The 26,382-nt window shown below is 41.9% G+C and overlaps 1 protein-coding gene across 5 annotated transcripts in view; it reads right to left on the bottom strand.

Annotated features, from left to right (window-relative positions):
* Positions 1-26,382, bottom strand: part of CNNM2 (cyclin and CBS domain divalent metal cation transport mediator 2) — a 117,050-nt gene that overhangs the window by 63,622 nt on the left and 27,046 nt on the right. Inside the window, exon 2 of one of the 5 annotated variants that reach the window (XR_009961423.1) lies at positions 10,542-10,643. The exons of the other annotated variants lie outside the window; for them this stretch is intronic. The gene's annotated coding sequence lies outside the window, so the exon portion shown is untranslated. The remainder of the gene's footprint in view (positions 1-10,541; positions 10,644-26,382) is intronic. 5 annotated transcript variants of the gene reach the window in all.

Below are 26,382 nucleotides of genomic sequence, written 5' to 3'. Positions count from 1 at the left end.
AGGGAAGGAAGCTTGTTATGCATCTCACTTCAGCTATCACCAGGCTCTGACTGGGACAAGTGAAACCACCTACTGGTTCCATACAAGACGCCAGGCTTCCCTGGCACCTTTCCTCCTCCCAGCCATGAGAGAACACAGTAAGGAGCTTGAGGAGCTAAGCAGTGTCAGAGGGCAGCTCAGCAGACAGAAGCAGAAGGCAGTAGCAATTCAGACAGCTTCGCAGTTCTGCTCCTACTTTCATTGAACGCAGTGTCCTCACTGTGTCCGCATAGAATCATAGAGTAGTTAGGGCTGGAAAGGAACTTAAGATCATCTAGTTCCAACCCCCCTGCCATGGGCAGGGATGCCTCACACTAAACCATGCCACCCAAGGCTCTGTCCAACCTGGCCTTGAACACTGCCAGGGATGGAGCATTCACAACTTCCCTGGGCAACCCATTCCAGTGCCTCACCACCCTAACAGGAAAGAATTTCTTCTTTATATCCAATCTGAATTTCCCCTACTTAATGCATCCCTGATGCATTAGAAGTTTCCCTTTAGAGGAATCTCCTCAACAGCTCATATACATCTGCTCTATTTAAAAATAGCTGCTGCCATTCCTCTTCTCAAGTCATCAATCTCTCTGTCCTCCACCATCCCTAATTTTGAAACCACTTACTCCAAAAAGCTTCCTCACTGTTATGGTGTCAAATATAAGTGCCCTTTCCCTTGAACACTGAGACTGTACCCTGGGGAGCCAGGGTATATCATTACCCCACGTGCTGTACCTTTACAGCATGAGACCTTATTCTAGGGTAACCAACATATGCTGCTGTAATGAACACACAAAGGTGGCTTGGGCTCTTGACACACCTCAGAGGTGGCTTGGGCTCTTGACTTCATCAGTCCCTCCAGTATGGCTCTCAGATGCCAGGTAGTGAACCCAGCAGCAGCACAAACACACACATTGGTTCAGAGGAGCTCTCAATTGCCCAAGAACAACATGCAACTTCAAATTATGGTCTGATGCTGCCTCAGGAATGGCTCAAGAGATAGCAAAACTTATCTGGTGTAAGGCAAGTTTTCCCACTGAAACATAACCTGGCTTGTGCAGAGGCCAAGCATCACCTTTCCCTTAAAAGCATTTGAGACCTCTTCATTCTGCTTCCAGTGCCCATGTTCCTCCAACACAAAGAAATTACATAGTTAATGTTGCAGTAGCTTCCAGAGGATGAAATAACATACCAACAGTGGAATTACTACAAAGAACACATTCAAAATCCACAGAGAAGGCAAAGGTTGCTCAACAGAGGTCAAAGTACCCCAGGATCACGCATGTCATTCAGGGGCAATGCTAGAGAAGGTGAGCAATAAAAGCACAAAGAGCCTAGTATGAGTTAAAAAACGTATGCAGAAATCCAGAAGGGACAGGAATGGGGTAGTGTTTCTTCACCAAACCTAGATAAAACAGCCAGTGTCAACTTTCACCAGAACTATATTTCCAGATAGTAAGAGGAGACATCATTTGGGTTGCCCTGACTATAATGTACCTTGGGTAAAATACCCAGCAGAAACAATCATCAAGAGCTTGCTTTGATTTCAAGGCTACCAACCATCACCCTCAAAAACACAGGAGGCTTTGCTGGCACCAAGAGACAAATACACCTGGTAACACCCACAAGGTTTATTCCCAGTTCTTCAAGACAGAAAGCAGAGGAGGGTCCTCTGGAGATTGAAAACATTCATGATTTTTTTTAACTTGTCACAATTTAACCCTCACTTTGAAGTTCATCAGAAAACCATATAGAGACATAAAGACAACACCATACTCCCACTCACAGATCCCGTGTGCAGACTGGAAGTATCCACCAGGCACATGCAAAGAGCAGAAAATGGGCTACAGTGCAGAGATAACCCAGGACAGATCTGCAAGACTCTGCATCTTACTAGCCTAAGTACAGCAGCAGATTAACACAAGTAGATTGGATATGCCAGCTTCAGGCCCAAGGCAATAATGAAAATCTCTGTGCTGGGCTCTCCTGTATTTTGGGTTTTGAAGATTAGCCCAAGGAAAGTCAGCTCAGCTCCCTCTGTAACTGCTGGCATAGAAACACCCTATCTTCTGTCAAACAATACATAGCTAAATGTTGTCATAGGTTGTGTCATACTCCCTTCAACTGTGGTCTTACATCCATGGTCTACATGTTTTAAGACAAGTAATGTAGTGCTCCAGGAAAACAATGAAAAGACATTACTAAGCAGGGAAAAGCAGTTTTTAATTAATGCACATCATTAAATAACACTGATATTAAAAGGCATGGAAAAAAAAGGGGGGGGAAGGAAATTAGTAAAAATGGAGATAATTCTTATCTTCTTTTCAGAAAAGTAATGTCAATTTAGGAAGTGAGGGAAGTGAGGAATTCAGCCAGACAAAGCTGGTGGTCTAACTACAGGTGGACTGAATCAGTACAACGATGAGCACTGTTTACCTAAGATACTGAAACTACTTACTTTTGGGTATTTGTTTAAAGCACAGCTTAAAATTAGATCTAAAATAACATTTTTCCCTCACATTCACAGATTAACAAGAGTATCTAGCTGTCCAGTTCAAATGTGTAAAGAAGCAGGCACTACACGAGGTGCAGGCTGAAACCATCTTAAGCCAAGATACCTCTGTCACTTTAGATTACCTCCAAATCCTGCCTTCCTAAATGCTTCCCTAAAAGCAGTCCAATTTCTTTGGTGTTTTTAGAATAAAGTATGATAGCAAGGTCAAAACAATAAAGGAGGTTAGTAGCACTAAAGCTATGGATGAGAATGGCTTGGCACTGGAAACTGTGGGTGATAAAAATAAATGAGTTAAAAGAATAAACTGGATGGATTCAAGGAAAGTAAGTAAGTCAGCTGAAGATTGCTAAATATAAGAATGCTGCTTCTGCTTCAGGAAAGTCTGCAGCCGCAAGTGCCTGGAGATAGAGATGGTGGAGTGGGGATATACTACTATACACACACCCTGCTCTTTTATTCTCCAAGACTTTTGCTCTCTGCCACTACTAGATAACTGGACTTGGCCTGGGCTCCTGGTTTGACTCGGGATGGCTGTACCACACACCAGGACCTGGGAACATCACAGCAGGGCAAACATTAAGATGGGTCTTTGACTGGATCCAACTTCATCCAGTCACCCAGTTACTCCCCAGCCCAATGCAGAGTTAGTGATACCTAACCAGGCTCAAGAAATAGTCTGCAGGCCCATATGAAAATGATGAGCATGTTCTTAAATCAGGCAGGTATTGGAAATACATCATCTTTCCTAGAAACAGGTGTGTAAAGCTTTGGAGACAGAACAGTGCTAGTTAAGATGGGAAAACCCCTTTGAATAAGTTGAGGATTCACTGTTTTTTAAATAGCAACAGCATATAATATGATCGTGCTTGCTGACAGAAGACAAATGTGTGTGGAAGTCTTTACATCAACTGGTTTTGAGAAAAACTGTTCTGATTGCAATAGAATACAGCTCTCCTTGTGAAGTTACACACTTAGAGCCATCAGAAGTTCACTACAAGCAACTAACAGGAACAGTTTAACACCAGCAGAGGGGCTTATCTCACTTATCAGCAAGATTGAACTCTGTGCTCTCAGCCTGTTCAGATGCGAACCAAGAGCTCCTTATGCAGGGTATGGCCATTTCAACTGCAGCAACTACAGCAAAGCCACCTCTGTCCGAACAACCAGGTTTTCTGCCAGCTGAAACTTAATTAGCAAGTTGAAAGTGGCTGAAAGCACCTTTTATTTTTGATGGTGTATAAAGGAAGAAGAGAGGAAAAGGAAGATATATCAATTGTTGAAGATTACAGTTAAGAAACATGGCATGAGCCATGTCATGTCAGGGTGCCCCCATGTCATCCAAAACCCACTGTAAAAAGCAATAACAGCTTCCCTGAGAGAGAATATGCAGGTGAACTTCAGGGTTAGAAGTTGTGGCAGCTTCCTCTTGTGAAGCATGTGTGACAGCACACATGCTAATTCAGTGTGCCAAAACCCCCATCAGTAAGGCACACCAAGAAGCGTATAGGTGACAGCAGATGTTCAAGACATTAGGCTGGAGCAGGGTTTTCAAAAAGGCTAACATAACGCTGTGCTGGTAACTTGCAGGGAGACTGGTAGTGCTTCAGACTTGATACAAACTATTTACAACATCATTCTAGTAAGTCTATCAAAAAGGCTAATGTACACATCAGCAGAAAGGCTGTGGGCTACTGAGCAAAGCAGCAATACAGCATTGGCCCTTCCCATGTTTATCAGACACTATTGACACTAAGTGACTGACATCTCTGTCCTTAAGTTGCCCCTTCTGGTTATTTTCTAGCCCTTCCCCTGACTCAGGACACCTGATATGCAGAAAGCTAACCCAGAAAGAAGTGCATAGCTACTCTCTGTTTACTTGTGGAGGGTGAGAATGAATAATGTGGGATCCTACAGGGACGAGGTGGAGTTCTGGAAGGATTGTCTCACCTTGCCTTACAATTTTGATCATGGAACCATGACCCAACAAGTCCTGACACTCCACTAAGAGCTCCCTAGCAGAACAGCCATGCAAGGTCAAACCAAAAGAGGTCCACCTAGTCCACACTTCCAAGCGGTGGTGAAGAGGTGAGACTGAGATTGATTTGTTTTACCTCTTACTGATACTGACCAGATCATATCTGCTATTTAGGGACTTTCCTGGGAAAAGGTGACATTGTGAAGTGGGTACTATCTGCTCCTTCAGAAGGCTCTGCAACTGAAGGTCTTCTCCTAGCCTTCTTTGTGCCAGCCCTTAGCCAGTGTACCCTCACCACAGTGTACCATCTTGCTCTAGTACACTTAAAATAGTTTGCCCCAAGGCAGTGGGCCTGAACATTTAACAAAACATTTTGTACAGCTGGCTAGCACACTGAACACTATGTCCAGACTGAAGTATTTCATATGAGTGTTAATACACTTTTTGCCTCTGAATAATGAGCAGGGCAGGTTATGCATACAAAGCAAGCAGAATTAGTAAATCAAAACTGCCTACAGGTTTAAATATTGAGTAAACAGAACCATATATCTTTCACTTGTAATTCCAATTCCCAGGTTGAGCCTCTCCGCCTGTACCACTTGCAGCACTAGCACAAGATTGCAAGCACCAAGCTATCCAAAAGGAGCTTATTTTGCTCTTAATTTTAAGCATAGTCTGAATACATTTTGAGAGAACATTAGTCACTTGCCTTGATCCTGCACAAAGCAGCAGTTTCTTGATGGAAAAACAGGAACAGGGCAAGTTCAGCTGAGACTCAATTCAAATGTGGAGGTACCATTAGATCAACAAGGAGGTACTGCCTCAGGAACCCTGAAGAGCTTGCCACAGCTTTTAGAGAAAAAATAGTATGCTCTTAAGAAAATTAGCCTATAATTGAAAAAGCAATACATTGCTTCTTAGGATGGCTGTGACTCATACAGGTTCCACTTCTGCATCAGGCTTATTAAGCTAACCAATCCATGAATATGGCCATTTATTATTAACAAATCCATCTATCCTTGATTTCACTTTTTTACTCTGTGCTTTTACATCTACATTTTACATCATCTGCCCTTGCTGTCTGGGCTACAGTAACCAGTACACACTTAAGTACATAACAGAGTTTTAAGCATCTCACCTGCCCTGGGATCCTGATTAGTTTTGCAAAATACACTTCTCCCCTGTGGAAGAAAAGTCTAAAATCTAAGCTAAGCAATAAGGGCCGTACTTCAAAAGCTACTCTGTTCATACGAGGGTTGTTAAAATGCATATACATGAAGACCCAAATAACCTACACTAGAGACTACCTCAAACTGATAGTTTAATGGACTACCTGCGTAGCAACATCATTATTCACATCATGCATGTGGTTTATTCATTTTAAATCACAATTTTATCACAATATATACAAAAAAAGGGAAAATGCCCCTAAATGCGTTTCGTATTCTGTTTCTCATAACAGACTGCAACAAAAATTACAACATGGCTTATGAATTGAATAAGTTTCTTCTATTAAAGAGTAATTAAGTTTTATAATACTAAGTATATTAAGTATTATAATAAACAGCATCCTGAAGAGCAGTCCACACCCATACAAACTACTATATCCTCCCCTGATCTGGAAACCTGTTTTCTCATTAGTCCAATAGAGGCCTCTGCAGAGATTTTCTGACAAACAACAAAACAAAGTTAAGAAACTCCACACAATGAAAGCCCAAACCCCTGCTCATTGCAGATTTACAAACATGTGAAGAATTACTATAGTTCTGTAAAGTTATTTTTCTGGTACAAGCATGTATTCTCACTTGTATTGGTTATCACAGCACTTACAACATAGCTTCCATCATAGCAAACATGTAACATAGCTATGCTACTGTAGCCATAGCACAAAGCCAGCAGCACCCTGTGCAACCAAATCTATTCTTAATGTAAGTATCAAAGGAAGAGGGAGTTCTGAGATATGGTAAACTGCTTTTTCACACAAAACTATGTTTCTAAATAAATGAAAGTGATTATTTCCCCTCCCATCACCTTACAGAAGCCCTTAAGGAGTTGCAATGATAAAAAGGCAAATTTAGCAATTCTAGGCCAAAGCTTTGTGTTTCAGTTAAAACACATACACCAGGAACTGAATTTCATTCTAAGGCCTTTTTGAGTTTTTAGAAGTATGTTATAAATAAGCAGTTATACAGGCATTTGGCCTCTTCTTAGGTATTCTATGTCTTAGAATTCTTTAGACTTCAACAATAACAAAATTTTATTGGTTAAAAAAAAAATCAAATGAAAAAAAAGTTACTTTTTGGTGTTTTGTAAAAAACTTTTTACAAGCGAACACAGACAATGCTTTTTCTGCATTCAAACAGGCAGCCCTGGATTCCTTCAGAGGGTGAACACCAACCTACATCAAATTTAGGGAACCTCAATAGTAACTTTACAGTCAAAATTAAAACTTAAATTATTCTAAATTCACTTAGGGACAATGACTTCTGGATGTCTGGATCTCATTTCCAGTTTTTAAACCAAGGCGTATATTCTGTTTAACAGTGTAGGATCAGAAAGCTCCTTGAAGTTCTGTTATTTACCTACATGCACTCTAGGTTTCACATAAAAAGAGTTCTTAGTTTTGAACTCAAGAATATTGTGACCGGGAAAGAAAACTCAATGTTCATTAGTTTAATGACATTCTGGAGCCAAATTTACTGTCAGCTGTTATGTAATATTCCCTTTTGATTTCCCAAGGCAAGATGACATGTGCAGCCTGCCAAAGACAAACTTTCATATTACTTAACAGCTGGAATAATGCGAATGACAGGGATTGAAGGCAAAAAGAGTAAACTAGCTTTTAAATGAAAAATAATAATGGAATAGAAGTTAACAATGGTCTCTGCCCGGCAGGGAAGTGTTGAGTTCTCCATGCTGAGTCACCAAAGAAAAGGTCAACAAGCAGAGCCCCCTCTCAACCAACTGAGCACCAAGGAATTCTTGCCTTAATTACATGTGAACTGAATCAAGTTGAACAAATCTTTACAAATGAGACCTTCTACCAAAAAAAAGGAAACTGAGAACTTGGTGCAAAACCAGCCGCTGGCAAGAGGTCCCCTGACATGTTCATATTGGAAAATGTTACTGTTGCCTCAAGACATCAAATGTGCCCCCTCGTTTGTTTTACAATAAATTTGGGAACAACAGGACGCAAAGCACACAAAAATTTGACTCTGAAATTGCTCAGAGACTCTAATAGTTGCTTGGCCAAGCTAGACACTGCTACGACAGATTATGAATGTTGACAAGAAGGGTATTTCTAGATATCCTGATTGTAAACTTCTAAATGTTTTGCTGTTGATAACAAAACAATCCTCATAAAACAGCAGACCTTTAAAAGAAGAATCAAAACAGATGTGTGCATTTACCATGGCAGTGCTATACCAAATGCTTCTGTGTGTTCTGGTTAGTCTGTCACTACTGCACTTGGGTACCACTTCTAACTGGAAACATTCTGCAAACTGGTCTCTTAGGTTGGGGGTAACTTCAGACTAAAGTGAATAAACCCACTTAATTCTGGCTGTAATATTTTCAGAACACTGGAGACTCATTAACCAGTAGTGCAGTAATGAACATTAGTGCCGTAACTTGTTGTCAAGGCAACAAGGGACTGTAGTTATCAGGCGTGAAATTAGCATTAGAAAGTAGCTCCTATGGAAGTTAAGTAGAAGCTATTGTAGCACTGTAGCTTCCCACTGAAATCTGAGCAGCTGTTGTGATGCCCTCCAAAAAGAAATTGAATATTTGCGGGGGGACCTTTCCTCTGTTGCAGAGGTGAGTCAGCAGCAGCTCCCATTAAAGCACTTTTGGTCACAGCGGTGTAAATTCACCAGGAGAAATTAATTAGTAATTCTGTAAGAGCATTCCATGATTTAAACAATAAGTGAGAGTCAAACGGAAGGTCTGGAGTGGAAGCGCTGGAAGGGACTCTGTTTCTGTATGTTAGAGGAGGGCCACAAGGACAGCTGGAGCACCTCTCCTGTTAAGACAGGCTGAGCCGGGCTTGCTCAGCCTGGAGAAGAGAAGGCTCTAGGGAGACCTTAGAGCAGCCTTCCAGCACCTAGAGGCTACAAGAAAGCCTGTGAGGACTTTTTACAAGGACATGTAGCAATAGGACAAGAGGGAATGGTTTTAAACTGACAGAAGGAAGATTTAGATTAGATATTAGGAAACAGTTCTTTACTGCAAGGGTGATGAGGCACAGGCCCTGGCTGCCCAGAGAAATTGAGGATACCCCATTCCTGGAAGTGTTTAAGGCCAGGTTGGACAGGCTTGGAGCAACCTGGTTTAGTGGAAGATGTCCCTGCTGATGGCAGGGAGTTGGAACTAGATAATCTTTAAGGTGCCTTCCAACCCAAAGCATCCTATAATTGCATGATATTAGGGCAATTTGTCAGACTGTCTTTATCTTCTTAATTTTCCCAATCACCTACTTCTAGCTGAAGTTCAACACTTACCTTGCTTGAAGGTATATCTGCAGACAGTCTAGCAGGTGGGTTAAAGTGTTTCAGCTAATTAGAAGGGGACACTCTTAGCTCTTTTCCAACAGGGAAGTTCTGTGAACTACCACAGCAGAAGTTTTGCACAAGAACCGTTTCTCCATCAAAACAGAAGAAATAGCTGAGCCTGCCCTGCTGAAGAATTTTACAGTTCCTCCTTGACTCACCTCCAAAAGACTCAACAAAAAGCTCACACTAACTGTAAAATGAAAAGCCTCCAAATTTCATCTCATTTTCATCATCCCCTGAAAGTTATTGTCATTTGCTTAATTTAAGACACAAGACGCAAAAAGCTCTATCTCCTTATGAGCCTTTCATAGAGGACCTGCTTCTAAACCCTTCAACTCCTCCTAAGCATTCTCGGTTTCAACACTTTGTGCCTTTCCTGATTCTAGATTACTCTGGATCCCACTCTTCTTCAATGGCTCAACTACTTGCCTGTTCAGATTTATTCTGCTGCCTGGACAAATGGAGGATCAGACTACAGAAAGTGTAATGGGGTTAGTTGAGGGGGGGGAAACTTTAGTGACTTCAAAACCCTGTTGGAATAATTCATTTTGCCAAGCCAGACCTGCGAGCTATGCCTCATGAAATCAAAGAATACTACATGAAGAATATTCATTAGAACATACTAGCTCCACTAGGAAAGCAATTCCCTAGTCCCATAAGCACCTTCTTACTACAAACCCGCTTGCAAACACCATAAAAAACTATGCACAAGCCCCATGCCCCTGAAGATACAAATCCCCCAGCAAAACACAGAGGAGCAGTCTGTAAAGCTGGACAAGTCAGCTTTCAAAATACCACATAGATCTGACAATAACTTGAAAGCCTCCACACATGCAACCAGACATCATTGTGGATGAACGCCACATATACCCCAGCAATCCTAGGTGTTTCTAGATGAAAACACATTGCCTTAAATTGTACTCCTTTCAAAGTTAATACATTATGGTTGTGGATGTCTCCCTACAGCTAGAAACCAGAATCAGATGAACTGGTAGGAGCAAGAATTTCAATATTTGCCACCAGGACTGAACTAGAGCAGCAGATAAACATCTGCATTAAATGCCTTTAGGAAAGTTATTTTTGGTTTCAGTAAGATTTATTATCCTAAGGGGAAGGTGAACAAAACAAAACTAAACCTATAACTGACATTCAGGTAAGAGCGTTTGCTGCTTTGACAAAGAGGGGTTAAGAAAGACTTCTCACATATAAACCAAAAATTATTAGGACTGGCTTTAAGTCACACCAAACATTTGTGTTTCTTGCAGACAAGTATGATCATACAATCACGTAAGTGGAATACTGCGCAGATGTGACCCCAAAGATCGAAGAGTTGAGAAAGTTAACATGCATGCATGCATGCTGCACCAACAGAGCTGTGGTGACACAATCAGTGAACTACAAGCAAGTGAGGTGTGCGTTCACAGCTCATTAACTCCTCTGTGGTAACTGCCTATATGGAAACTCTTACCTTGCAGCACACACACGGCAGCCAGCTCCACTTTTGCTGAAGGGTCAAGCTCTGTTGCAATTAGCATGTTATTTACCCACTACACTGGCTGCCTGTGTAGGCCTGCCGTGTGGAAACAAAAGCCAATGTTGCTCTTAGTGTAACAGCTCAGGGTAGCAAATATTATAATGTAAGCGAGATCAAACAGTTTTCATCCTGTTAAACAACTGTTTGGCTTCAGTCAGAGATATGCCAGATACTCTTTTTTAAAGGGGGCAGCAATAAAATGAATACTTTGCCATAGACTTTCTTGTTTAAGGAAATGCCAACAGATGAAACAGTTGAAGGCAAGATAATTGTCCACAGACAGCATCCACAGAGAAGGTCCTAAGAAATGACATGACAAACTTTAGTCAGAATGGAGCATGGGGATTAAGATAGGTTAAAGATGCATCAGAAAGCATGGGAGACAACCATGACTTCCCCAAGTTGTGGATTATTATTTAATTCCTGTGTGTTCTCATCTAGAAAGACAGCAATGAAGAGCAAACCAGCCCTCTTCTCCACCTGCTCTGCCATCACAGCCTTATTTAACAAGCACATAACACCACTTCTAAACGTAATAACAGGGCAGAGTTATGCCTACAGCTTCAGCTTAAGTAGAGCTGACTAGAAACTGCTGTAAGAGACGAGATCAAAGATCCCCCAACCAAGAATCTCTTCTCTCCTCAAGGCCAACAGCAGATGACCAGGGAACAAGAGGACATAGTGAGCACATAGCAGCCTTCCTAAGGATGCTCCTCCAGCCCCCAGCAGCTCAGTCCATAGGCCAAAGTTATGGCTATCAACAGAACAAGCCAGCCCACAAAAATTCTCCTGTCCCTTTTTGTAGTGTACTGTAAGTAGTAAGAACAAATTCAGGTTCAAAATGTATGTTGTCGGCTAGCCACTGGCCAACACAAGTCAAACATCTCCATACAGACTGCAGTGGTAAAACAAGGTTGAAACTGATCAGCAAAAAAACTAAAAGCAAGACTTGCAATAATTTCATTCAGTAAAAGCAATGACTACATCCATAAAGAAGCACCAAGAAGCACAATGACAAATGCAAACAAGGACCACTCCAAAGATATACCCCCAGGATTTGCTCAGCAGGGCTGACATCTTCATTTTTTATTTAAGTACACTCTTTTCAAGGGACTCCTTTCTCTTAACCACAGTAGCTATGCACAATTTTTACAACAGAAATACTCCTTAGTTACATTGTACTGAGAAGGCTTGATTTGATTCTGAGATCCAAACCAAAATCTCATTAACTGAAAAGACACCAGTAAAACCTAATAGGTGTTAAACACATTTCAGGTTTGATTATTTCTTTCTCATCAACAATATCGCTCTCTGAAATCAATACAAGCATTAGAGAAAACAATAAAACCTTATTCTCTGCTGGGTTTTGGCTCCATCACATTGTGAAGAACTATTAATTTAGCTGCCTGTGATCAAGAATAGCAATAAACTTACTTGTATTTTCAGGAAACATTAACTTTAAAAGGAAACAAATCTAGGCTCAATTTAAAATGAGGGTCAGACATCTATACTTAGATTAGAAGTGGCAGACACCTTTCACCATCAACAACCTTCATCAGTTTCCTTCCTGCTAGATGTATAACTATCAAACCAGCCCCATTTCAAGCAATCACCTTGCAAGCTGCCATTCAAGTAATAGTCAGGACTTAGATGAGCTTAGATTATGACATACATGAAGCTACAACTCCCCTGTGAAGTGCATGCTGACAGGGGGAAGGGAAAGTAAGTAGGAGTAGTGCCTGGAGGCAGGAGGAAACGCTAGAAGTAAAGCCACGTTCCCAATATCAGGTAATCGCTTTCCTTATTTAGGTCAGGGGCAGCGTCTCAGTCACATATTGTGAGCCTGCTATTTTTGTACAGACCAGGTTTCACACTGAGCAAAGACACCATGCTTCCTGGGTTTTGTTTTTTTAAGAATGATCCTCAAGACACTGATGCCAATTCCAACACTTCCAGCCTTACACAGGTCAGACCATCTGTTTCTTAACTTGGAAGGGGGGGAGGAAAGACTGGATAAAAACACCATCCCCGACCCTTTTACATAAACCTAAAGCAGATGAAAGACCTTGCAATAAAAACCAAATTATCTAGCACATACCTTCTGTGTTTCCTCCTACATCTCACTACAAAACACCTTTGAAGAAAGGAAATGAGCAATAATGTGCCTCAAGAATTTTCCTAAGAAAATTACTTCTCAAAAGCCAACTTGTGATTCAGCTTTTATTACCTCTGCAAAATTAGTCTCTTAGGGTTGATTTGTTGGGGTTTGTTTTGGTTTGGGTTTGTTTTGTGTTTTTTTTTTTTGTGGGTGGACATGTACTAGAAGAGTTCATACTTAAAATCAAAAGTGGAGGGGAAGAGGGAAACTGTTGGGAGAAAAAGCAAGCCTAGAACCTCCCAAGAGTCTTCTTGTGTCCCTCAAACCCCACATCTGGCACAAACAGAATTTCTCATGGACTGCAGGGTCTAAGAGAGGAAGATACAACATTTTGCATGATGAAAGGACAGCTAGCAAAGGGTAGTACCTGTTCTTCCCCAAACAGCAGCTCTTTTTGTCAGACTCCAACAACTTAACAAACGCATTAAAATTGCTCTTGCTTTCTCGCAATTAATGACCAGAGAATTATAAAAGCAGTTATCCTGGTTTGGGTTCCTTGGGGTTTTTTTTCACTTCTCTCATTTACATTGATGAATCCAGTGGTCAAGAACTATTCATGCCACATGGTCAGAGACCAGAGCAGAAATCCAGATATCCCATCATCTCTAGTAGCTCTATAATGCAAGCCCCTGCTATCCTCTCTATCTTATCAACCTCAAATGGCACAAGCGCCTGTTAGGAGCCTTCTATGACCCCTGCTATGTAAGTATCCTGTTTATTTGAGCAGCGAGCAAGCTCATGCCACATTAAAGAGGAAAAACTAAGCTCCACTGAATTAAAAGGAAGACTTGCTATCAACTGTGATAGGAAGAGAATTTAATTTGATTTCTTAGCCAGGTACTGCTGTTTGCAGAAAATCAGGAAAACAACACTAGAAATAAAACCAGCTTCAGCAATGCTGAACTGGTAAGACTGTCCTGAATAAACACCCTCTTTCCTCCCTCCAGAACATTCAAGTAATTTTTAAGTGTATTTACAAAACGATCTTAAAAGCAGGGCCTTTTGAACAGTGGGCTCTCAAAAGCCTTACTTCACTTGTTCAAACCATCATATTAAACCAGATTGTTTAGAAAGCAAACGAAAGGGCCATTTTTCCCACAGTTTTACAGACTGCTATGCAGGAACTCAATAGCATCTAGGAGGTTAAAAACATGTTTTCCATACACTTCTCTGTAACAACAATGAGGGCAGTGCAGAGCTAACCCAGGGCTGAACAGCAAAACAGTCACATCTGCAAACGTGCACATTCTTGGCTATAGCTGTTTACAGGTTTGTGATTCATAATTAATACCCCAAATGAAAACAACTAGTTGTGTCTGGAAGCCTTAAAGACACAACGAGCTAATTACTAATAAAAGCTCTACAGTCTCATTTAAGCTGTGGGAAGGTAACCAGGCACAGCAAATAGTGCAATGGTGAGCAAAGCTTAAACACGTAGGGTACCTTTTGATAAAGGAGCTACAGTTCTGCCTCTTCCCCTTTCCTTTGCCCACAAAAATACCTTGCCCCACAACACAACACATGAGAAGGAAGACAAAAAGACAGCCCAAGCAGGAAAATAAAACAAAACAAAACACAGAACAAACTCCACACCCAGGTTCCTTCCAGCATCACCTGCACTTGCTCACAGCAGCACTGAGCTGAGCAAGCACTGCCACTGCACACAGAAGGCACGTCAGACATGCTTCTCTCTCCATGATGCATCAGGCAGGACACATCAAGATATGCTGTGCATAGTACATGCTTGAGCTAAATATTGTTGCTCACAGCGCAAGCAGACAGTACAGTAAGTTTCCTGCAATAAAACCTTGCTCAAATAGCCTTTTATGTTTAAAAAAAGAACTACCAATATGTCTCTTATATCAGCAACCAGCTAGAACTTTGTTTAATTACTTAAGACTTCTCCTTAAGAGATGTGACAAAGTTAGTAGAAACTCTATTTCCCAAGTATGTGGCACAAGTTTAGCTGCTGCCTGCGCACTAAGGAAGTCTGTTCCTCTCAGACTCTGTGACTGGGACTACTAAGCCAACCAGCTCTGTGGCATGCCTTTTTGGAAGTTCAGCACACATAACTGGAATTTAAACATAATTCAGGTTAAAAAGATCATGAGTAAGAGTTTCAATGCAGTGTTTGCAGAGATTGTCTGCTGCCTTTATGCTACTGTGCAGTCAATCTGCAAAGAGAAAATACAACAGCGTCAAGATCATCTCCCACTTGACTCCCCTTTTAAGCAATTTTGGTACCAAGGGAAGCAAATGGGAGCACACACTCATGTACAGGGATACCAAAGTTTGTTATCAATCACAAGCAGCTGACAGTGTCAGGACACACTGCACTGAGCACACATCCCTGCAGCAGCTTTCTTGCTTAACTGAGTTACCAATGAACACTTAGGTTAGCAGAGATGTTCCAACCCATGAGAACATTATTACTGCTAGATCATACCAACAGCAACTGTGTTAATCACCAATGAGGCTGACTAGAGATATCTGTTCCAAAATGTGGAATTACAAGGTTAGGACAATGGTTTATTAGCATCAAATCCCCAAGGACATCTTTATTTCCCTGCTGCCTTCTGTATGACCATGGCCAAGCTGGAAAGCAACAGTGCCTCTGAGGGGTCAGATTTGTACTTCAGTGCCCCTCCTGAGAGTTTGGTGGATGAAGAGAAGGAGACAGGAAGTAACATCAACCATAGCTCTGCAAAATTCAAACTATTCACAAGAACAAGCGGCTGTGTTTGGACATAAACAGGGACAACAGACCAGATGTGAGCGATGTGAGCAGTGAACATTCATGAAATTATTTCTGTTTAAAAACAGGCCCTTAGGCACAGCATAGATTGAGTCACTTTGATAAACCCCTCCCTTTGGAAGAGTAAGCACTTCTGACATTTAGGAAGTTAAATCTTGTCCACTGAAACCTTAGGATTTCTTTTTCTTTTAATCAATAATGAGCTGCTCTAAGCATTTCAGAACATGCACATGTGTGTTTTGCGAGCTGGGTTGTCAAAATGGCATAAATATGGACAATCATGACAGAAACTGTAACTGCAGCAAAGTCAATCGTGACCAAAAGGCCCTCTAGTACGACAGGCTACGACTGTGAGCAGATCTAATTCTCTACCAGAGGAGGAATTTGTGGAAATAGAGGGAAAAGAGCAGGTGGAACCTCTTGCCTAAGCCATGGCATTGCTACGTTCCCTTCTGAATAAGGCTTAACACAAGTATCCACAGAAGTCTGCTGCTCATTATCCAGTGGGGGGGGAAATGCTGTTTTTATTTCTCAAGAGCACAGGAATTTCACAAGTGTAAAATTAACACTTTTCAGCTAATGAGGATGTCCACAGCAGAAGGCAACAGAGCATTTTGATACAGCTCCCACACCAATTGCATTTAGAACCCACGTCAAAAGTGAAACTGGACCTGGGAGATTCATCACCTCTCTTCTATTGTGCACAATCTGAAATAAGATGGGTATTGATTTTGCCTTCACTTCAGAGAAAACTTCAGACCATGCCAGCCTCCTATTCAAGAGAGGCCAAAAGAGCCAGTCTCCTAACTGCTAGAAATACAGCTACCTTGCTATGAAACAGGCTTCTGTCGTTGAAGATTTTCAGCACTGTTGGAAAAGGTGAGATTTGCTGTACTTGTGTCCAGAAAGGTATGAAATATGCTTACATATTTGATGTGGGATATCAAATCTGCAAGTTGCCCCAACAGAACATGACCATGATCATGACACCAGCCCAGTCCTAAACGGGAGCACGTGCGCATGGCTGACATAACTCCCTCCAGTGGTTTGAATGAACAGAAAACTGAAAGCACAGAGAAGCTTCCTTTATTCCAAAGTGCTGTGAAGAGATGCAAGTCTTAATATGTTCTTCGGAACTTTTCTCCTCCTCAGAACTGATCTTTCCATTGAAGCATCAGAGCAATTTGGAAGGGCTACTGGAGACAAGCTACTAATTCATTTGAAGAACATGTCACTGACTGAAGCACACAAGGTTTCACCCTCCCCCACCTTCCCACCCTACAATTTGCAGGCAGTGTTTCACTGTACAAGGTGCCAGAGTGAAGCCAGAAAGAAATCTTATAGGATAAAGAGAAAGAATAAATAGTTAAAGAGGGTCAGTTTTCCCTGCTTATCCCTTATCAATAGTCATGCTGTAAGTTAAGGAGATGCATCCTTAACCTGCAGAGTAGACTGCTAGACCTTTTCCATTCTGAATTCTAGTGTAAATATTACATGAACCTATCCCTGACATCATAGATACTACGCAGAAGTCATCACTTAAGATTGCTTTGCCTTTTAGTGACCTTGCAGTCACCTCTTGCTCTGCTTGCAGGAAATCATGTGAAGTAGACGATCAATAGCCTGACAAATTGGTGACATTGCTATGGATTTGGTACTATTCTCGTATAACACAACGCAGATAAGGCAAATCAACAAAAAAACCTCATTATTCTTAAGTACATTCTATCCCAGTTTGAGTTTATTTTTTCCCCTCAGCTTAGCTTCACCAGTCAGCATTTTTTATAATAAGGAACAGTTAGCGGTTGATGAGCTACTTAAAGGCTGCCTACAGAGCTCAGCAGTTTTGGCAAAGTTTGGACACTGCTTGGCAGAGGCCTGATTTGAACACTACCACCAAAACAAACCCAAAAGACTGAAGTTGCATGCCCTATTCATTTATACTTTATTCCCAGACAAAAGAGAAAAAGTGAGTTCTTTACATTATTTTTAGGATGAAAAGGGAGTTGACTGGCTATGAAACCTAGAGCAGAAAGATACTTCAGACACCTCTAATTGAAGACAATAAAGAAGCCTGCAATGCAAGAGCACCTTCTTTGTTCCTGTGGGAGGTCTGACTGGCTGTGCAAGTCTGGGGGACAGATTAAGCCACAAATTTCCATGGATGAACTATTTGCACATGCAATTCCACAAAAAAAAACCCTTGAGCATATGATGGTGCCCTCCTACCCTGCCTTGAATTCAGTGCCTGTCTTCACCACTGGAATCAATGCATGGAGTTACAGCAGATGCTGTATTTTTGCTGACAATGCAAAACTGGGAGAAGTGGCTGATACCCCAGAGTGCTGTGCTGTCATTCAGAAGGATCTACACTGGCTGGAGAGATGGGCAGAGAGGAACCTTGTGAAATTCAACAAAGGCAAGTGCAGAGTCCTGCACCTGGGGAGGAATAACCTCATGTACTAGTACAGGCTGGGGGCTGACCCGCTGGAAAGCAGTTCTGTGGAGAAGGACTTGCGGGTCCTGGTGGACAACTAGTTGTCCATGAGCCAGCAATGTGTCCTTGTGGCCAAGAAGGACAATGGACTGTTTTGGGAAGAGCACTGCCAGGTAATCCTCCCTTTCTCCTCAGCCCTGGTGAAGCCTCACCTGGAGTACTGTGTCCAGCTCTGGTTCCCCAGTACCAGAGAGTTGTGGTGCTCCTGAAACAAGTCCAGCAAAGGGCTACTAGAATGATTAAGGGTCTGGAGCATCTCTCATATGAGGAAAAGCTAAGGAAGCTGGGCCTTTTCAGCCTAGAGCACAGAAGGCTCAGGAGGGATGTGACCAAGGTGTGTAAGTATCTGAAAGAAGACTCTTCTCAGTGGTGCCAGGTGACAGGACAAGAGGCAGTGGGCATAAACTAAAACACAGGAGATTCCACCTGAACATGAGGAAAAACATCTTTACTGTGAAGGTGACTGAGAATTAGAATAGGTTAACCAGAGAGGCTGTGGGGTCTCCTTCCCTTCAGATATTCAAGGGCCATCTGGACACAATGCTGAGTAGTGTGCTTTAGGCAGCCCTGCCTGAGCAGGGAAGTTGGGCTAGATGACCTCCAGTGGTCCCTTCTGGCCTCAACCATTCTGTGATTCTCAGTAATTTTCCACCTCCCTAATAAGTAGATCTCCAAGTAATCCCAAATGCCTGCGACTTTCTTTCTTCTCCCACCCCCCAGTATTCCATCCTGTACTCAGGATTAAAGGTAAATTTAAACCTGCAATATTCATTAATATTTCTAATTAAGCTTACCTAGGACAGTGGCAAAGCTTCAAGATAAGTAACTGGATTCAAACTCTGAATTCCTCTTAAGTGGAATATACTCGTGTGTATTTATAGGCACTATATCAATTCTGATGATTTATAGAAATCACATCTGAGTCATCTCTGTGGAACTCGAGAGTCAGCATCTATGTTATCAGCTTTGAACTTGCAAAATAAGGACAGCTGAGTCAGTAGGGTCAGCGCTCGCAAAGCAGATTGCCAAGATGCTCACTTTCCAGCATGGTAGCAATTTAATAGGTGTGCTTCTTCCTAACTTTAGCTAAGGCACCTACAACATTACACTATTTTATAGCCACCAAACAATTTCTAGCAATCACCAGTCAAAGAATAGTTACCTCAAAGGAACAGAATTCCAAGTATTTTCTGTTACTGAGGAGCAAGCACCTTTTTCCATATCAACAGCTTTTCACTCAAATTCAAAGTAATTTCTCAACACTTCCCACATGCACCAATTGCTGAGAAAGAAGCAAGCTGTATTCTAAGCCTTCGCTTCACCACTCTGTTGTTCAAGTCATATCAGAAATTACTTGCACTGGTACAGGATGCAAACATGCAAAATGTACTTTCACCCTCACTTAGACCCTGCAGAGGTCAGTTTCTAAGGAAGCAGTGTTAACCGGTACTATTATCACATAATTACACAGAACACAGTAATCTGAAGCCCTGGAAAAATTCCAAATACCAAGAGACAACCTTGCAAATAGTAAAAAACCAAAAGCAGATGTCCCTTGCAGCAACAGGCACTGCAGTATCACAACCATTTCAATGGATGGCATGAATTTAAACACAATAGGCTTGTCTTGGTGTCAGTTTTTGCCACCTCCACCAACCAAAAGCCTCAGGCTTGACCTCCCACCATTCTGAGCAGATCCACAAGCTGGGACAAGGGACCACATCAGAGCTGTGCAGGAACTGCTGCTGGAAAAGGGACAGCTGAATGCCAGTGGCTTGGAAGAAAAGATAAAATGGTTATCCCTGACAACAGGCTTTAAACCAACTTTCACCTTCTCTACAGGCACATCTTGCTTGATGTGTTTCTAAGTAAGACTCGTTCCAACACAGGACAGGAGAAGCACACTCCAAGGGGTAATTTCAGCTAAGCATCCCTAGATGGCCAGCTAGCCAAGTAAACCAAGGAATACAACACATCTAACACAGAAGGAGCTTTCAACAGAGTTTAAGGGGAATGAATTCCAGAGCATACCTGTTCAAAATAGAGGAAAGGGAGCAGTTCAATGACAGGTCTAGTTTATGCACCTCTCAATTTCAGGTACAACAGTACCATGGCAAATGCATCAGGAAGCCTCAGAGCAGAAGAGTTACTCAACACCAGCCTGTGGGAATCACCAAGGAGAAGAATGAAGCTGTGCAAAGCCAGAGCTGCTTAGATCTACCCATAGCGGAGAGGAAAGGTGTGTCAACACAACCCGACAACTACAGAGACAACTGACAAGAACATATGATACAAGAACAGACACCGGATCTCCACAGACTGCCAGAAGATGATAGTTACATTCAGATGAACAGACTATAGACTACACCCAGGTCAGCGCTATCTGGCAGGAGTCAAGGAAGGCTCACACACCAAGATAATCTCACCACTGCCTTAAAAGGACTGGAATTAATGGCCACCAGGATGAAGACCGTAGCTTTGTGAAAGGTCAAACACATGCTTCCTGCCGAGCAATGGAACCTGCCCTCTAAGTGACACCAACAGCATCAAACGAAGCTTCCCACTACTCTTTCTCAACAGTAACAAGCCCCAGTTCCCATGGGGTTCTCAACCCAAAAGGCAAAATGATACATGAGGTGACACCTCATGACAGCTCAGGTCAGCTAAACTTGTGCTAGCCACCAACACAAAGTAAGAAGAGGACACTCTCTTCGCAGTGTTGCTACTTGGCCCAGAAACCCTAGAAGAATCTAGCTCCTTCTCAGTCCTCTTGCACTACTGAGACCACACACATAAAATAACAGCACAGACTAAAATAAAGGACAGGAAACGGCAGCTTTTCTCATTTCACCTTAAATCACATTGCTCTTCTATACTGGCCCAAGAAAAGTTTTGTCTGGGTTTTGTGCTTAATTTTCCTGCCATATTATGGTAACCACCTGAATTCACTGCAGTCAGTAACTGCAGGGTCAGAACTGTGAATGTGGCCACCTGAAGGACATCCTTGACCTCCGGGATTGTTTGGCATAGCAGTGTTCTTTGCACTAGTGCTTACACATCCAGCAAACACCATAATTTGGGTGCTTACTGGGTATGTGCCTATTCAGAAGAATGTTTTGCTTACCCAGCAAAGCACCTTTATGAAAGTATCCTGAAGGACAACAAATTCATTTGGTTCCTGCCTGAATCAGCAAGTACTTCTGCAGACCGTGGTCCCTGCAGGCTGTGTCTCTGCACTAAGAGGAACAGCGGAGAGCAGACTGTGAGCACCAGGTACCCCACTGAACACTGGCAGCCCTTAGAAAGGACAGCCTGAATGGCCATTAAAAATGAACGAAAGTACAATGCATGCTTTTAAAGGTATCAGCACAGCTAAACAACAAAGGTGGAGACAGTGTGCCAGTTTCTGTGTTCTCTTCTTACCTAGTCTTAGAAAGAGGCAGGGAAGTGAATTAGGTGAGAGTCTTATTCCAAGAGCCTCTTAATGCTGCTTTCAAATATTGGAGGAAACATAAGCAGAGATACTTTCAGACATGTTGAGGAACCCCTATCTGACTCAAACTCTTCTAGTATCAATTACCCAGCCAGACTGATCACACTGAACTTTTGAAAGGGTTTGGCAGAATTGTGAGAGGCAGGAGATTAGATTTCCTAGGTTAAATGCTGTGCTCAATTTGGCATTACAATCCATAGTAGCATTCCCAGACATTAAAACTAGGTAGAAAAGAACAGTCCAGCATTCATAAGCTTTTCTTACGTATTTTCACTGACTTTCTCAAAACTGTGGTCTGATAAGTCACAGCAAGTCACAAACACGAAAGTTCCTTTGGCAGTCCTAGGAGATGCAAGGAGCTTTTGCACAAGTGGACATCCAGCTCTCCCAAAAGAGATCTGAACACATTAAGACACTTTTCCCACCTGACAATCCACGTATCACCTGGAGGTGGAGGTCACACAATCCTGCCAGAGCAGGCACTGTACAAAGGTGTACTGAGAGCTGCTGAGTGCTGTACACATGGCATGCTACAGCAACATAGATAAGTATTTACTTTCTACTCTGGTCAAGAAGCAGCAGCAAGATCATGACTGCTCAGAGTAATAGTTTTGTTCTTGAGAAACTATCTTCAGTTCAAAGAAAACAGGCAATTCCTGGCTTTACTTTTATATTCTATATAGACATGACGAATTGCTACGAAGTACCCTAGGTATCAGAACTGGAAGAAATACTAGGTTGAGAGTATCTCTGTTCAGGCACTGAAATAGAAACAATACATAACCCATGCAAGTATCAAGTCTAGTTATTTATCTTCAAAACCCACATTTTCAGTAGCTGCAGTCATTCTCCAGGCTGTAAAAACAGACAGGTTCCCCAGAATAACAAGTTCTGTCTGTTTCAGATAATGGTTTATCAAACTAGATTGTGTCTGCATCCTCACAGGATATCCCCAGATCTCTCCCAATCTACCTTCTCCAGAAAAATTCTGACACCCAATAGCAAAATGCATGTTTCCTGACTGGTTCAACTCAGGAGGCCTGAGACCTCACTTTGGTAACTACCCAAAGAAACAGAAAAATGCCTCTGCAAACCAGAGAGGCTGCAGAAAGGGAATACAGGTCACCAATTCCGTGGCATCAGTGGGGACACAGAATGTAATTCCATGCTTTTGACTTATTCCACTGTAAATTTTTTTTCATCAACTCAATCCAGAGTACAAGGATAGAAGACAGATAGTGAGAGAGACATCAGGGCTGAAAGGACATGTGCCACAGAGGAACATCATGCCATGTCTGCCTAGCAAGCCTGAGTTTCCTTTATCATCCAGACAGACTGTATACTTTCCCTTCCTACGTGGCTATGAAGGGATGGAAAATATTGAACGCACCACTGTAATTAGAGAGCATGTGATGGAGTTATCTCCACCATGATTGGTCTGTGGAGACACAAAGTAGACCTTCAGCACAAAGACTGACTACTTAGAAAAAGCATGCCACTAGAGAAAGACACACGCTCAATTCCTTCCTTATGCACCAGAAAGGCTCATGGCATCTAAATAATCTATAAATCCTCCATCACTGTGTGAACAAACCCAGCTATCTTAGTTTCAGCTGTGTGCTCTACTTGGCTATACAGTAGCAGTGTTTCTATATTCAGGACGCCTGAATTATGAAGAAGACTCAATCAGAGTTGAACCAAATTCTGTTTCTTTCATCAGTTTCTAATTAATAACTACAAATAAAACAGATGGAGAGCAGCTTTTATCTTCCTGCTGTGCTGGTCCACCTCTCATGAAGACAACAGTAAAAAATTACTTAGATAAGCTAACTGAACAGCCAGGGTACTGGGAGTTACCAAATCTCCTTCCACCAGCAGTCTTCCAACTGGATTAGTAGGATCAAGCACCACCAAAGTGGGCAAGAACACCATCAGCCTAACAGACAATACACACCACCCATACTGTCTTCTGGTCATGGACTAATGAGTCCACAGCCCATTTCAGCAGTTATACTGGTTGTGGATGTTTCAAAACAGACATAGCAATAATCTGGGAAAGTGGAAGCTCTTTTAAAAAGGCTTTATGTTGAGCCAAGTCACTTGCCAAGTCACTGGCAGTAGTGGAGCACGTCCTTTGCTACACCACTGGCTGCTGCTCTTTAGACCACAAGGAGGTGACTAAGTAGTTGTCACATTCTTTAACATCTTTCCATCTCACGTTTAGGCATGTTTTCATTTTCATCTGAAAAGTTTGTATGAAACCTGATCCACCAAAACCACAGGCAATGCCTGTCTCTTCTTCCCTCAGTCTAGGATGAAAGCTGTGTGACTATCAGCTGAAATCTTCTCACCTAACATACTTAGCAAGTCTACCATCTAAAGACCAACAATGCAGTCTTCAAGAGATGGATTCTTTCTAAGCTAATTCTGATTCCTGATTGATTAATTTTGTCCCATTCCAGAATTTCTGAAGCCTCCACAGAACATTCCAGCCTTCTTTGGAATTCAGCTTCATCTGAGAATCAACAGTATCCTGCAGCCTACCAGGTTCAAAGAGTCAGCATGACTTAAATGTAGCTTATCACAAGTCTGTTTTGTGCTTGCTGCTCAGCAGTTGGTCTCCCTTCACCTGGAGACCTGGTTACAAACGTAAATCAAGACCAGGAGTGATTGTTTGACACAATAAGAAAGAACCTTGTGTCCATCCTGCCCTATACACCATTTTCAGTTTCATAAATCATCCTCTGTGTTGTGCAAAGCATCTTCTAAAAGAGATCCAAGACAATGGCTTAAATGTGTTACTTTAAGGTACTAACATCTGTGACACATTTTGTTGTAATTTCTTTATTACAAATCAGACATCTGCAGGCATAAACAGTGGCATTCTGGCCACCTACAGAAGTTACTGCTCATTAGGAGCTTTTATGAGTAGCTATATGACTGTTACTCAAACTGTTTTTCGCTCCTACCTTTTCATAACCCAAAGGTTTGTGCAATAACATTCTTGATCATGCTTTTTTTTTCCTGAGATCTTCAGGACATTTCTTTTACTTTTTGCTGCAGTCAAACCATTGTCCACCACAGGTAAAGCAAAAGTTTGTTTGTGAAGAGGATTTCCTATTTTATCCTTTGTAAGCAGTAGTAGCAGGGCTATTTTTGGGGGGGGAAATTGGGGGGTGCAGGGGGAATCAAAAAATCACCCACAAAAACAACCACCCAGAGTTACCCAGGCAGTAGCTCTACCACTGGGCAAGTCAGTTTCTCAGATTTCAACAAAGTCCCTTCCTTGACTTTTTCAGATGCTATCCTGAATGCTCAAAGTGACCCCTCATAGGGAGCCAGTCATAGAATCATAGAATAGTTTGGGTTGGAAGGGACCTTAAAGATCATCCAGTTCCAACCCCTTTCACTAGACCAGGTTCCTCAGAGCCCTGTCCAACCTGGCCTTGAACACTGCTGGAGACTGGGGATCCACAAATTCTCTGGGCAACCTGCTCCAGTGTCTCACCACCCTCACAGTAAAGAGCTCTTCCTAATATCTAATCTAAATCTTCAGTTTAAAGCTATTACTCTTTAGACGTCCAAGTACTAAGCACTTAGCACTTCCTGAAAACCTGGGACCTTTACTGGTGTGTTGGACTACCAGAGACATCCAAAAAGCATCATCTGTCAAAACGCTGATCTCCACACACTCATAAAACTCAGTAAGTTTCCTGGTTTCTTAAATGTGCACTGATTGCTCCCATACTGGTGTTACCTCTGTTTACAACTCACAGCGATGCTTACTAAATTGCATTACTCTTTCTACAAAGAATTTGACAGATTAAAAATTCTACACAAAATCTGACAGATTAAAAGGATTTGTTTCTCACTTCCGCCTCCTTGAGGGATGGTATGCTTGCCAGTTCAACACAACAGTTTTAATAATTCATTGAACAGTATAATCCTGTACTGTTAATGCTAGAAAACAAAAGAAAGGCTTGTGTTTTCCCAAAGAGATTCTCTATGTACTGAACATATACAGCAGAGCCAAAGCATCTCTACAAACACCTTAAACCTTGTAAGACAGCCACATTTCTTATTTGCTTGCCTAATTCAAGGAAGTATCCAGGATGGCAGGAGAAAACCTGCTAGAACTCTTTAAGTGAAGCAGTAAACTCACAACATTTTTAAGACACCTGAAATCCTATGTTAGGACTTCCAAAGGCAAAATTATTTAAGCCATCAGTGGAGGGAAGAAAAGAAAGAAAAGAAAAAAGGAAAGAAAAACCCCACTAACCTCAGCGCACAATTTGTCTAACCCTGAACCTTCATACTGCAGGGTACTGACTATTTTGGCATGTTCTCTCCAAAGAGGAAAAGCAATGGGAGGAAAATTGATTTGCTCTGTCATGCACAATGAAGCAACTGCTCATCTCAGGCAGTCACATTTTATTACCCTTTATGAAAGTGTAACACTGCATTTTCAGCATGAAGAAAACCTTCATACTCTGCTTTAAAGAGCCTATAGACTCCGTCTTTGGCAGTCATGCACTTAAGTGTTCAATTTAAGCCACGAAGGACAATATGGAAGGTAATTTAAGGCATTTTGGAAACCAAAAAGCATCTCCTCTCAAATATAAGACAGATTAACATAACATTTCAGGTTCATACTATGATGTCTAACGGTGTTTGCATTTGAGGAGGACAAAGTAAGGATAATTCAGTCCTCAGAGGGAATTTTCTTCTATAGCTATATACAAGACTGGGATCTGGGCTAACACCACACCACAAAAATATCTTGACTGCAAACTCACTTTAGGATGCACTGCTCCCTTAAAAGTCCATGGGAATCAGGTACCTAAAGATTCCGAGAATTTGGATCCAAGTAGC

The sequence above is a fragment of the Pezoporus occidentalis genome, unplaced genomic scaffold, assembly GCF_034315485.1.
Source record: "Pezoporus occidentalis ecotype Australia unplaced genomic scaffold, CSIRO_AGI_Poc_V1 ctg73, whole genome shotgun sequence".
Classification (NCBI taxonomy): domain Eukaryota; kingdom Metazoa; phylum Chordata; class Aves; order Psittaciformes; family Psittacidae; genus Pezoporus; species Pezoporus occidentalis.
Note: the sequence above shows the minus strand (reverse complement) of the source record. Positions and strands in the feature narration are given on the sequence as shown.